Consider the following 13,291-nt stretch of genomic DNA (forward strand, 5'->3'; position numbering starts at 1 on the left):
TCTACTCCCAGGTGCACTTCTTCAGCCTGTCTTCCCTAAAATACACACACACACACCACCACCTCCAAAAGCAGACACGCCGCTGCACACACTTCTACCCACGAAGACAGAATAAACTCTGCTCAACAGAAGTTAGTCACATTGCTAAATGAACTCCTGGAAGGCACTGCGATACTACAGCGATGAGCACAGTATAAGAACAGAACAGCATTGAGAGCCGCTTTGATAGCATCCCCATCAGCTCCAAATACATGGTCAAAGAGTTGGTGAGGAGGAGCAGGGCATTCTACACAGCTTTACGGGCATTTTGGGTCAGGGGAGAGCTCAGTAGCATAACTCTCAGTCACAGAATACCTAGACTCCTCTGACTCACAAGAACAAATCACAGCAGAGCCCACGCAAGTCCTTTGAAGGTAGGTAAGTGGAGTATCATAAAACCATAGTACTGTGAGACTGGAAAGGACCTCAAGAGAACATCTAGTTCAGTCTCCTGCACTCACAGCAGGACTAAGTATTATCTAGACCTGACCGGTGTTTGTCTAACCAGCTCTTAAAAATTTCCAATGATGGAGATTCCACAACCTCCCTAGGCAATTTATTCCAGTGCTTAACCACCCTGACAAGAAGTTTGTCCTAATGCCCAACCTAAACCGCCCTTGCTACAATTTGCTACAAAGTCCATCATGCTGAGCAAGTATTTTTAAGGGACATCGAAAGAACCAAGAACATTAAAGATCTACAGGTGTTTTTCATAAGCGTAAGAGATTCTGTCAGGGGATATGGCCAAGATTTCTGTTCCCATTGTTGTGCAGCATGCAGTGGGCTAGTTATTATTATTTGTATTACCATAGCAACTAGGAGCCCCAGTCATGGACCAGCACAATGGTTGCTTCCTGCCCTGCAAGCAAGAGAAACAAATAGTCTCTAAAGCACTTTGGGATCCCCTTTGAGATGAAGAGTCCCATGTTACCTCTGTGTATGAGCTACCTGCTTGTTATCCTCCAAGCTAACCATTCAATGGAAAATCCTCTATTTCATTTCCAAACTATTTTTGAAAGGATACAACCCCAAAATGTAACTATGCTTTCTAGTGGTTAGCAACCCATTCACTGACTATGTTCTCTCTCTGGTACTGTGGTGGCCAGGCTCAGATTGTGTACCAATCTATTTGTCCAGCCCTGTATTAAAACCTCCTTCCTTCCTACCCACCGAGATATTCTGAGAGATACATTTCACCTGCTTTATCAGGCTACCATTCAGAGGCTGAGTGTCTTTTTTTAATATTGGCACAAATTAATCCACCTGGAACAGAATCTCCCTTCCCAGGACATTTCACTTGTCCTCATCAGGTTGCACCTCAATACTGCTACCCCAAGGCTGTTAGGAGTCATGGTGAACATGTCCCATTAAAAATCATCCTTTATTTGTTATTTTGACATCTACCTCCTCTTTATTCAAGAGTGCCCCGTGCAGAATTCCCAGAGATAGTTGGACATCTATACTACTTCACTCCAACTTATCACCAAAAGCCTTTCAGGAATTGGGCTGCCTTTGGTTCCCAACTGTGGATGATCCAAATCCCATCGAGAGTTTGACAACACAGAGGAAACCTTTACATAAAATTATGCTGATGTGGCCTACATTATCTAATATAGAAAATTCACTCAGTATCTAAAGGGACCCAAAGCAGATTTTTCCTATCCCCTCAATACTGCAGAGCCACACACACAGATTGTATGTAGGCATGTCTATGAACTCAAACGAAAGGAGGGAGGCTGGGTTGACAATTAGTCTCCCTTTGAGGAAATCTAGGCTACTTTAATGGGTTTTCCATTGTTCATATCTGCTCTGTGGTGTGGGAAATGCTCCGGACATTCAGACATTTTTTCCCTAACCCAGAATGTTTAAACTACATGGTACAAATTAAAAAAAAAAAAAATCTACAAATGACTGCTGATGGTAATTTCTAATCCCTTTTGTTCAAAATGCTGTAAGTCCCTTAGTCCAGCCTTTCACAGAACATTATAACCTGTCAGGTATGTCTCCAGTGAGGCATCACTGAAAGCCACTTAGGTTGTAAAAAACGCTACCCAGTGATGCAGGCAGTGGGTCAGACTGGGCAATAAAACAAGACTTTCACAATGCAGAATCATCGATTAATAGTTTTAGGGTAAGAATAATTCTCTGCCCCTTGCAAAAGTTCTAAATTCCCTTTTAATTCCCCTCTCCTCCACAAAAGCACTTCTCCCCTTGCCCATCCCCATCCAAACATTAGTTATCCCAACCACAAGTATGTATTTCCTGAGATTTCAGCATCCCAAAGGCAATTCAAAAGGAAAGTAAGGCCATAGTGAGCAGTCCTTTCTCTTCATTAAGCCTACATTTTCTGCATCCCCCAACCCCGCAAATCTGTTTTCCTTAATAGTAATTACAGCCCCAAAATTTACCCTGATGTTCAGAAGACAGGCAAATGCTCGGAAATACGGGGGGAAGCTGAATACTATGGTATGTGTGACGCTTTCATCAACAGAACTAGACTCACTTTCAGAGCAGTGCTTCAAGTACTAAGATGCATCCCAAACATGGTCCCTTTGCCTTATTCATGAGTGTGCAATCAGTTAAACCATTACCAGACAAAATGATCCTTCTCATAAGGATCATAGCAACATTCTACCACTCTCTAAAGACTCCCCATGCTCCCAATTCTACTAGACATCCCTAAATTTGCAACAAGAATAATGGCAAGAATAAGATCAAGCCAGTCAGCACCTGTGCCATCAGGTGTGTGTTAGCCCTAAAAGGAGGAAAGTTTGAATCCATTTTTTTGAATCCATTTTGAAGGCAGGGGATTGTTTAAAACAGCTCTGGTATAGCCCAATACTTTCTTGTTAGTCAGAGATTTATTAATGATAACATTGAGTTTTATACAGCAGTTACACCAGAGATATTTACCCTCCTGACTAATTTTGCCAAAAGCTTTGGATATAAGAACTTAGATGAGATTATGAAGTGTACAACAGGTTTTAAAAATGCTTACTGTTTTGAACTGCAGTAGGCCTGGTTGATAAAAGCATGTACCTACATGCAGAACTCCAATGTGGGCACACTGAGAATTCACTGGCATAAGACTTTAAATATCACAATCCCTTGTGCTGTACTCTAAAACGACGACAACATATCAACCCTATAAAGAATGTGTCATCTCAAAATTCCCCTCCTTCTCTACATCTAAACAGTCATCTATGTTCTCTCCCCCTCAAGGACAGATTAATAACGACTAAGTACTTTAAGAGAAAAATCTCTAATTCCCACCAATACAGGAGAAAGGTTGAGTGGAATTTGGCCTTGCAACAAGCTACACTCTATATAATATAAAGTACTCATGTTGCAAAGTTTACACAGTCTCTATAAGATGGGTTTAGAAATAAAACATACATTTGGGAAAATTTCAAGCCAAAAATTGCCGCTCTAAGGCTGATGCAATTTAACATCTTCCACAAACTTGACTGACCACCAAATCAAGGTCCAGGAGACAGGGTAATGAAGATTAGAAGCAGTCAGTAGCTACAGGTGTATGTTTTGGCAAGCACCAAACATTAAAAATTTTTCTTATTCTATTATTATTTTTATGTTGTAGAAATGAATTCACAAATGCTTGAAAATTAAAACGCAGACTGATGCCAGCTACATGTTCCTTACCAGATCTGTTTAAATTAAATGGACTCACAAAGAACAGCTGAACTGGATCTCTCTCGTTGGCTTGGTCCTGCAATTCCTACTGATGTGAGTAATCCCTTGTCATTCAAGAAGTTCCATGCAAATCAATGGGAAAAGTCATGCAATGCTTAACCAGGTGAGAAAAAGTTGCAAGATAACTCACTATGTCTACTATTGCCAAGAGTTATTCTCTGACACTGGAAGGGCAGGAACATTTATTTGGGAAAGAATTTATTACTAACATGGTAACGACAGCATCATAGAAAAGCTATTTTTGGAATGAAGAGCAAGCTGGCTAATTTTGAAAAAGTGAGATGGTGTGAAGAACAGGAATTACTGATGTTTATAGAAGACAGAAATTGAAAGAAAATATAAATGCAAAAATAGGGATCTCAGATTGTCTTGGAGGAGAAAGATTAACATACACTAGTTCTATGGGAGGGGATTATCCTATGAATTAAAATATATACAGGAAAAAGTACCAACATCGGCTTTGAGTCAGACCTCTGCCAAGGCATCTGTATACCAGCTGTGAAGCTGTACAGGGCCCGTAGTTCTGGCAGACTTCTCCAACCACAAGAGGGATTCCACAGTAGCACAGATTCCTAATAGCCCCAGGCATAGAGGATGTGGCTCCAGGTATTCTGTGCTACTGGACAGGGAGATGCTGCGGCACATAGTATAACAGAGCCATCTCTGGGGCTACTCTAGTTTATGATGGGCACCACTCCCATCATGCTGGCTGCCTCCAGAATCAAGGAGATGCAAAGATCACAGAACCCCCACCTCAAAGACCTCTGGAGCTGCTGCCAGGTCAGCTTCACTGCGGTTTAGAATTGGCTCTGTAAAGCTGCCCATTAGAAATCTACATTACTCCAGTTTTACCCTCTTTAATCTTATCAATATTTTGATAGAAGTTACCCAACACTCTCCAGCATCAGGTCTCTTTATAAAAAGAGAGAGATAAAAAGATTGATCTTTGAAGACCAGAGCAATACTACTTTGGGACACATGATAGTGTTAAATTCTTTTAGACACTTTCAACAGATTTCAACAGTTATCTTGTTGGAGGAGTTAGGAAAAAAGCCAGACCTTTTGAGAAGTGGATATGCTGACTAGCATAGAATACCTGCTATTGCACTTTCTACCCTTCGTCCTGTATCATCAACTTGTGATATTAGACTAAGCTTTTTGGGTGTATCCATTCTAGGGGGAAAGTGTGGTTTATTTGCGGGTTGTTGTTGCTTTTTTAAACAAATGGTAAAACTGATGTGAACACATTTATAGTTTTAACATGTGAGGGTAGGTCAAGGGAACAAGCTAATGTTAAATTCAACCTACTAATACATATTAAAAACAACTGCCTGTTGATGCTACAATTTTGTCTCATATAAATGTTAACATAGTAAAAGATGTCTTTTTTTCAGTTAAGACAACACCTTTGAGCCTGAGATTTATTTGCTGAGAACAGTTTACTTATTCTACCTTCCCAACAACTATATGCAAACACTAAGAGGGTGTAACATCACTGGATTTATAGCTGCAACACTATGAATTAGAAAATTTTGTTGCATTTTTATCGTGTAGTCAAAGGAGAAGTTACACTCTTAAAAAGAAACAAATGGATATGATATGCTGCGGGAGGTGGGGGGGAAGAAGATGTGTTCTATAAATTGAATGTAGCAACGGGTTCATTATGTAAATATTTGTTCTGGAATGCTGTCAGCATACTTCTTTATCACTAGCCAAAAGAACACTAAGTGAGGGTTATAGCCTTCCAAAGCCACATAAAGGTCAATGCCAAGGAAGAAAGACAGGTAAGAAAAGGACTTTTTATAAGCTGTTTCCATATTTTTGCTGTTAGCTGCAGTGATCAAGAAGCCTAGTTGTGAATGATGACATCAGAAACATTAAGTGGCTGGCTATTCAGGGAGTACTAGGGATAGCTAGAATTTTTCTGTCCACACCATTTTTCCAACAGAAAGTTAGGAGTTTGATTATGTAAGATTCTTTGTGAAGAGTGTCAGCTCTCTGTGGAAAACCGACTTTTCATAAAAGACCAATGTCCAAAATATTTATAGATGGTAACCATAAATTTTGATTAAAAGAGGCTGCCCTGGTGCCCCCTGGGAGTTGTGGTTTAGGTTCCTCCTACTATCATAATCCTACAGGCTGGATTCCCCAGCTGGAACACATGTCCTATGATGAACCATGGCCAGAGACTCCCATGAGGTACCACAGCATCCTACCAAGAACGGACACCATGGTGCATGCTGGGAGATGCAGTCCACTCAGAACATCCCTTCCCCCATACAGAGGAGACTAGAAGCATTGGACTCCCAGACTACAACTCCCATGAGGCCCCATCTCAGCTTTTCCAAATCAAAATGGTCTTTTTTTGACAAAAAGGTTGAAGGGCTCCATGGAGTTAAAAAAAATTCTGATCAGCAAGTACCTAGCCAAAGATAGAGAACAAGGTGTTTTTTGATCAATGTAATGAAACTTTTAGGAATCCTGCCCAAGTAGTAGATCTCACTACTAAACACTTAGCAGGAGGTACCTCTTAGCGAGCTGCATTCTGGTCAGTAGTACAATTTGCACTAAGAAGAAGAAAATTAAATACACTGGGGGAAGGAAAGGAGGAAGACTTAGTATTTTGTCCAAAAGCCCATTTAATTTGAAAAGGGTGAAGAAGTCAATGAATAGCACAGAAGCACAAGTTTTGGTGAATTTATTGGTCTCATACACACACACACACATATATATATATATTATATTGGGAAGGCTTCCATTTTCTTTGGACAGTTGCATCTTTTCTTTTCCAGAATGAAGGGTTCTTAATAGATGGTCACTTAATGGAAAATGATAACAGGCAGGAGGCATAAGGCCTTTTCCAGTTTAATAATGTGTTCTGAAAACGTATCAATTGTCTTTGCTCCCCATTTGGTTTTGTTTCACCTGCGTGCGAACAGGCATTCGAAAGGACAAGTTGTTCTCGTTTTACTGTAGTTTGTACCTTCTCAATCATCTGCTGAAGTGCTATTTTTACAGGGTTCTCCCCAACCACCACCATTAACCTGAAGTAAACGTAGTAAAACCTGAGTAACAAGGAGACTACTTTTCCCCATTCTGGAAGGGCAGGGAACGCCAGTGTCACAGAAGTGGATTGAGACTGGACCAAAAAATTACGTATGGAGCCTTCCCACTACATGTCAAGTTCACCGTGCGCAGCAGTGACAGAGTTGCTGGTCTAAGTCCAGTTCCTAGCCAGCAGGTGCCAACATCACAAGTATCACCTTCAGCAGAGATGCCAAGAATTTAATGGACATGCAAATTAAGATGGCTAGCACGCAGAACTCCAAAGTTTGTGGGTGCTTGGCACCTCTCAGGATCAAATGCTACCATGTTCTCAATCATAAACATGAAGGGTAGACAAGGCAGTAAATGACCGATATTTTTTTTGAAGTTGCTAATGATTTGGGGTGTCCAACTGAAGTCCCCTTAAGAGAGGCCCAACTCTTTCAAAGTGCCGAGCAGCACACTCTGAAAAAGCAGGCCCCTTTCAGATCTTTTACCCTCCCAACCCCTGTGTGGTGTGAAGTTGGGAAGTGCTATTATCCCCATTTTATGGGTGGAGAACTGAAGCACAGAGAGTCTAGATGACTTGTGCAAGGCAACACAGGAAGTCTGTGGTGGAACAGAGAATTGAATTGAGGTGTCAGGTCCCAAGCTAGCACCTTAACCACGGGACCCTCCTTCCTCTAGCTATCTACGATATCCCAAATGGGCACTCAAAACCACTAGCCTCATTTACAATACTGGCCAATACCATCTGCATAAAAACATGCAGAATATTTTAGTGTTAACAAGCTGTGCATGCACATGCAAAATAACCACATCATGAAGTATAATCTGATAAGCTACCTAAAAGCTATATTTGATACACAGATATTCTTGTTAAGGTTCTTTAAGGGAACACAGCAAGGCTGGTTTATTGGTCAGCCCACAATCTGCCTTTTTTCCTTTGGAAAGTTCATTGAGTAACAGGATATGAGGGGGAAGAAGAAAAAAAAAGTCAGAGGGGGAATGATAGTCTTGGAGTTAAAGCCATGTACTGGAGGATGGCATTCAATTCTCCTCTCTGCCACAGACTTCCTGTGTGACTGTGACCAACTCATTCTCTATGAGTCAGTAGGGATGTAAAATGTTAACCGGTAAACTGATAAGCATCAGTCTTACCGGTAATGTATTCAGTTAACGTTTAAATGCCTAATATGCGTCCAGGATCCTGGCCACCGGCATTGTGCCTGGGGTTCCAGCTGCTGGCCTTGGTACCCTTACCCCTGTCCAGGTTCCCCCTCCCCCCCCCCCCGCTCCTCTAGTTCCCATGCCTATGTTGTGTACTCGTTAACAATTAATCCCTGTGAGTCAATACCTCAGATCTATATACCTGGGGAAGCAATAGTATCCCCAACCTCAGAGATGTTGCAAAGTCAACTTCAGTAAAGTTTGTGAGATGTTATGGTGATGGGAGAAATACAAAAACACTCCCTCCATTAAATGATTCATGAATATCTTACCTCAAAAAGGATATCTGGAACCTAACTCACCTTAGCAACTCTACAAATAGCCAGTGTGTACAAAACAGAGGAAAAAAATCCAGAGAAGGAATGATTTCAAGCTCCACAGGGTTACTGTAAACAGAAACCACACCATTTTTTCCTCCCTTTAAAACTGATTAAATTACATTACTCAAAACTCTCAGCACATAAGACATTCATGCAACGCAGGCCAACTGTCTAAACTTGCTTTATAGTCTACGTGCTTAACATACTTCTACTGCATCACATATCTCCTACTTATTTTAAGTTTCATGGTTGGCTGAAGAACTAGGAAGTCTACAGCTGCGACCGTGTTTTACTATCATATTTGTAATGTGTTCATGGAGACAACACCTGGGCATCTCTAAAAGTGACACAATGTATCAGATGGAATTAGTATAGTATGCTCATACAAACAGCACTATGAAAATAGCCTGAATGCAAGAATGAAAAGATACACAATGAAGCAGTGTAAAAGACACTGCAGTAGAAGCAATCAGAGAGGTCAGTAAAACTGGTCTCTGCTAATCCCAACTCCTTTGTATGACCTGCAGGGATAACATGGACACAGAAGGTGGATTAATAAACCCTGACAGTTAAAAGGTTAAGAAACAGCAGCACTTCTGTGACCCTTGTTCAGGAATTCCACAAACTGTTTTCAAATAAGAGTCTGTCTGACTTAACTATAGAAACGAAATATATGTGCAGTGCCCTTTAAAATGTGAATAAAATACCTGCAGTGCCCTTTAAAAACCACAGAATAAAAACGTGAAGCACATCTATAGGATGACCCCCCCTCACATCCCTCGAATAACTTCAAAGGTTCATATAAACACAAATATTACAACAGGTTGTGTTTTAGCTCCTGGATTACTTTCCTTGCAATAAAGTGGAGATATTAACTGCGATCTGGTTGTACTACTGAAATTGAAATTAAGTATTTCACATCACAACATCCATGATTTTGATACAGAGGAAGTTTATTTTACAAACATATATTGATATTTTTCTAAAAAAACACTACCCCCCCCACACACACACATATATATCTGTGGGTAAAAAGTTTTGAAAGCCACATTCTGTTAATTTATCAGTAAAATGGCTTTCAAAGCTCGCATTTCTCTCCCGCACCCGTAACAGCTCCTCAGGATAAGAGGGATTTAACAACTGGTGGCAATCGCTCAAACTACTCCAGAGAACTTGGTAGTTACCGCAGCACAGACAAGAGCGGAGGGAAAAGTGGTTTCGGGCTCGGGCACAATAAAGTATGTTTGCAATTAGCAAAAGCAGAAACAAAGGAAAGAAAAGTGAGGGAAAAAGAGGGGGGGGAGAAAAGGAGCAGCCCAGACCAGAGCTGTCCGATCCAGCAGTGACCTGTTAGAGAGTGACCCTGGCTGCGAGCCCGTCACAACTCGCATTGACGCAGCCCGGGACAGCTCGTGGAAGACACAAAGTTGCCAAGAGAACCGCCCGGGGGGCGGGGGGGGGGTTCAGGACTTGGGCAAGCGCCCGGTGGGAGCTCCCAATGTGCACTTTCAACCGGGCCCTTCAGGCCCCCTCCCCAGACGCGGCCGGGCCTGGGAGGGGTCAGGAGAGCGGACGAGGCGGGGAGAGAGGGGTAGGACGCGCGGGGGAGGAAGGGGCCTCTCTCCACCCGGGAGAGGAGAAGCAGGAGCAGAACTGCGCGAACGACCCCCCGCCCCCAGCAGCAGAACCGCAGCGCCGCGAGCGAAGGCAGGCGCTGCCCGTACCCCAGCCGGAGCTGGGGGGGGGGGGGCGGCTCGCCCCTGCAGTGCCACCTTCCCCCGCTGCCCCGTCTCCGCAGGGACTCGCGGGGGGGGGGCGGCCCCCCAGCTTTGCAGCCAGAGGGGCGACGGAGGAGGGGCTCCCCCAGCTCTGCGGTGATGGGAGGGCTCCCCCCCACCCCAGACTCTCTGCCGAGATCTCCCGGGGAAGGGACGTGTCCGCCCCCCGCAGACTCAGCCCCATGCGGCCCCCCACCGTACTTCCCCCAACTCCCGCAAACTCACTCGCTCGCTCACTCACCCCGCGGGCGGGGCTGCTCGGCCTCCTGCAGCGGCGGCGGGGAGCGGGGGACAATGGCTGGCGGCACGGGGCGCTGCTGCAACAGGCGGCGGCACCCGAGCGCTCCCGGCGGCTCCCTCCCTCCGCTGGCCCGACGAGCAGCCCTGAGCTATCACGCATGCGCCATCTAGGAGGCGGGGGGGGGTGGCAGAGGAGGAGACCCCCTTCTCCGTCCCCCTAGGTTCCTCCTCCGAGCGCGCGGGGCGGGGAGCGGGAGGATTCAGCAGCTGAACAGGGACTTCATCAAAAGGCTTCTCCGGGCAGGTCCAAGCTCCTGCCCCTCCCAGAGCGCTTTACCAGCTTGCATAGATTGACCCTCGCGTCGCTTCCTCCCCGCGTGACTTGCCTGTTACCCTCCTCGCTTTACAGGTGGGGAAACTGAGGCACGGGTCACTTAAGTGGCTTGCCCAAGATCTCCTGCCCCGCAGTCCTGAGATGAGCTTTCGCGGGTAGGTCATCGTTCCCCATCGGACAACACAGTTACATCTCAGAGATGTACAGTATTAAAATGACAATAGCAATTTTCCCTCTGATGGTATTCACCCCTTCTTGTCAATTGTTGAGAACAGGCCACTTCCACCTTGACTGTATTGGCCTCATTAGCACTGATCCCACCCCCATGGTAAGGCAACTCCCATCTTTTCATGTGCTGTAATATATATACTGCTTACTGCATTTTTCACTCCGTGCATCTGATGAAGTGGGTTTTAGTCCATAAAAGCTTATGCCCAAATAAATTTGTTAGTCTCTAAGGTGCCTTAAGGACTCCTCGTTGTTTTTACATCTCAGAGACTAATTGATATATAGATATATATTGTAATTCTTTGAGAGATGGGGTAGAAAAATAGGTGGTCTGCAGATTTTAAAGTTACTATTTACCTACATAGAAGATTACTAAATTATCATCCGTTAGAGTTGGGGAACTCCTCTCCAGACTCTGGGATTTTGTAACATTTCAGAACCTCTCCCCCATTTTATGTTTTAGATTTCCCCCAACATCACTGAGCTTCTTAAAATATTCTCCTCCCCTTCAAACAAATAATTTAAATTCTCAAGGGATGGTGTAGTTTTAAAAGCACCTGTATTTCTACAGAAACAGAAGCCTGCTCTGTAAAGAAACATGCAGCAGCAGTTTGTTGTAAACCAGTGGAACCCAAATCTCAAAATTCTCTTCTAAATGCAGGTCCTCTTTGGATATCCAAGGGCACTCCCACTTTGCTGGCACACCTGAGGAGAGGGCATGGCACTGCCAGACCTTTCCATCATCCCAAATTGTGGGGAGCACAGATTAGGGCAGCTGCAGGGCTACTCCGGTTATGCTTTCTGAAACAATCCCATAACGGCTTGTACCTCTGGGTCCAGGCTCAACAAGAGCAAAGCATGTTCTGACTCACCCACAGTATGCCTCCGACAAACTGGGGAGGCAGAGAATAATGTATAGCTGGTATTATTTATTTTATTCCGCTTGGGGATTTTCCCTGTGTCAAGGGATTCCCCAGCAGCTTTAAGCCCCTTTGCACCACTGGAGCTACACAAAGGGCATCCACATCAGGCAGATGACATATCTGATGTTTCATACACATGGCACAAAAAATAAAGTCTTTCTCAAAGGGTATATGATGTCTGGTCAAAAGCAGGGGAAAACACAGGTTACCTGCACACAGAAGACCATCCTACCCTTACAATGGGCTAAATCCAGAAGTTTTCACTTAGGTTTTACTCAGTTTCACTTCATTGACGTCAGCGGTACTTTTGCCCCAGGAAAAACCTGCGGGAGGGAGGGAAATGAGCACAGAGCTCAGTATTTTGTCCCAATAAGTTTTTATCTCTAAGCTGGACATTCTAGTTTAGAGGTTCTCAGACAGGGATTTGTGGTCCACATGGGCTTTCAGGGGTGGGAGTAAACAGTATGGGAGATCTTCAAAGTGCCTGGGTGAAATCCTGGTCAGAGTCTTGAAATTGACTGCAGTGGGACTGGGATTCCACTTGTTTCCCTGTACAATTTATGCATTGAATAGCAAATTGTGATTGGGTTTTGCTTTGTTTTTTGATGAAGAAATTACAGCTTTTCCCAGACTGGGAAGAGAGATTGCTGGTCTCCCAAGGCCTGAGAAGCCTTGTTTTGATTCCAGGGAGGTACTTCTAGTGAGTTTTATCACCTACATTTCACCTTGATTTTTCTCCCTTCTGTGTGACCTTTTCCAGTTTATTCAGCTGCTCTCTGAATTCTAATTAATTATAGTACTGTGCTTTTTTATTGAAGTTAAAGGAACATGGTTTAAAGCCCTGGATTTATTTTTATATGAAGGAAATAACTTTCACCCACTAAACTTTAGCTTTAGTTGTGTGTTTCAGTTTGTGTTACATTTCCAACATGCCCTCCTCCGGTTATTATAAAGTATCTCCTTCTAGTGTTTCTGGCATCATACACTCTTTAGCAGTGAAATGTGATCCTGTGCAAATAAATGTGGCGCACATGTATCCACCACCACAACATTCTATTGCATTCACCGTATAAGTGATCCCTCCAGAGGGAAGGACTCATTTTGTCGTGTTTGAGCTGCTCACAGATTAGATGCACATAGTATATCATTTTTTCTGCAATGAGTCTCATACCTCTATAACCCTCACAACAAACCTATCAGTTGAGTACATATGATTATCCCCATTATACACATTGTGCAACACAGAGGGCCAAATGCAGCCCTGACTTACACTGCAAGGAAAATGTGGCTCAAAAAGTTTGTGACTTGTCAAACCCACAAGTTAGCAGCAAAGCCAAGGCTAGCAGCACCTATTTCCTGTCTTCTAGTCGCACTAGCCACAGAAATCATTACCTCACTAGAGCAGCTTTTGTCCTAAAGGACCTAGAGCACTGTACGAAGTAA

At 43.7% G+C, this 13,291-nt stretch overlaps 1 protein-coding gene across 10 annotated transcripts in view; it reads right to left on the reverse strand.

Annotated features, from left to right (window-relative positions):
- AKAP13 (A-kinase anchoring protein 13) overlaps window positions 1–10,505 on the reverse strand; it is a 325,971-nt gene extending 315,466 nt beyond the window's left edge. For 6 of the 10 annotated variants that reach the window (XM_075133185.1, XM_075133183.1, XM_075133179.1 and 3 more), the window contains exon 1: window positions 10,365–10,505. The gene's annotated coding sequence lies outside the window, so the exon portion shown is untranslated. Of the gene's footprint in view, window positions 1–10,348 lie in introns of all 10 variants that reach the window. The other 4 variants (XM_048868193.2, XM_075133181.1, XM_075133178.1 and 1 more) reach the window with 3 other exon arrangements.
- Window positions 10,506–13,291: the final 2,786 nt, after the last annotated feature.

The sequence above is a fragment of the Caretta caretta genome, chromosome 10, assembly GCF_965140235.1.
Source record: "Caretta caretta isolate rCarCar2 chromosome 10, rCarCar1.hap1, whole genome shotgun sequence".
Taxonomy (NCBI): domain Eukaryota; kingdom Metazoa; phylum Chordata; order Testudines; family Cheloniidae; genus Caretta; species Caretta caretta.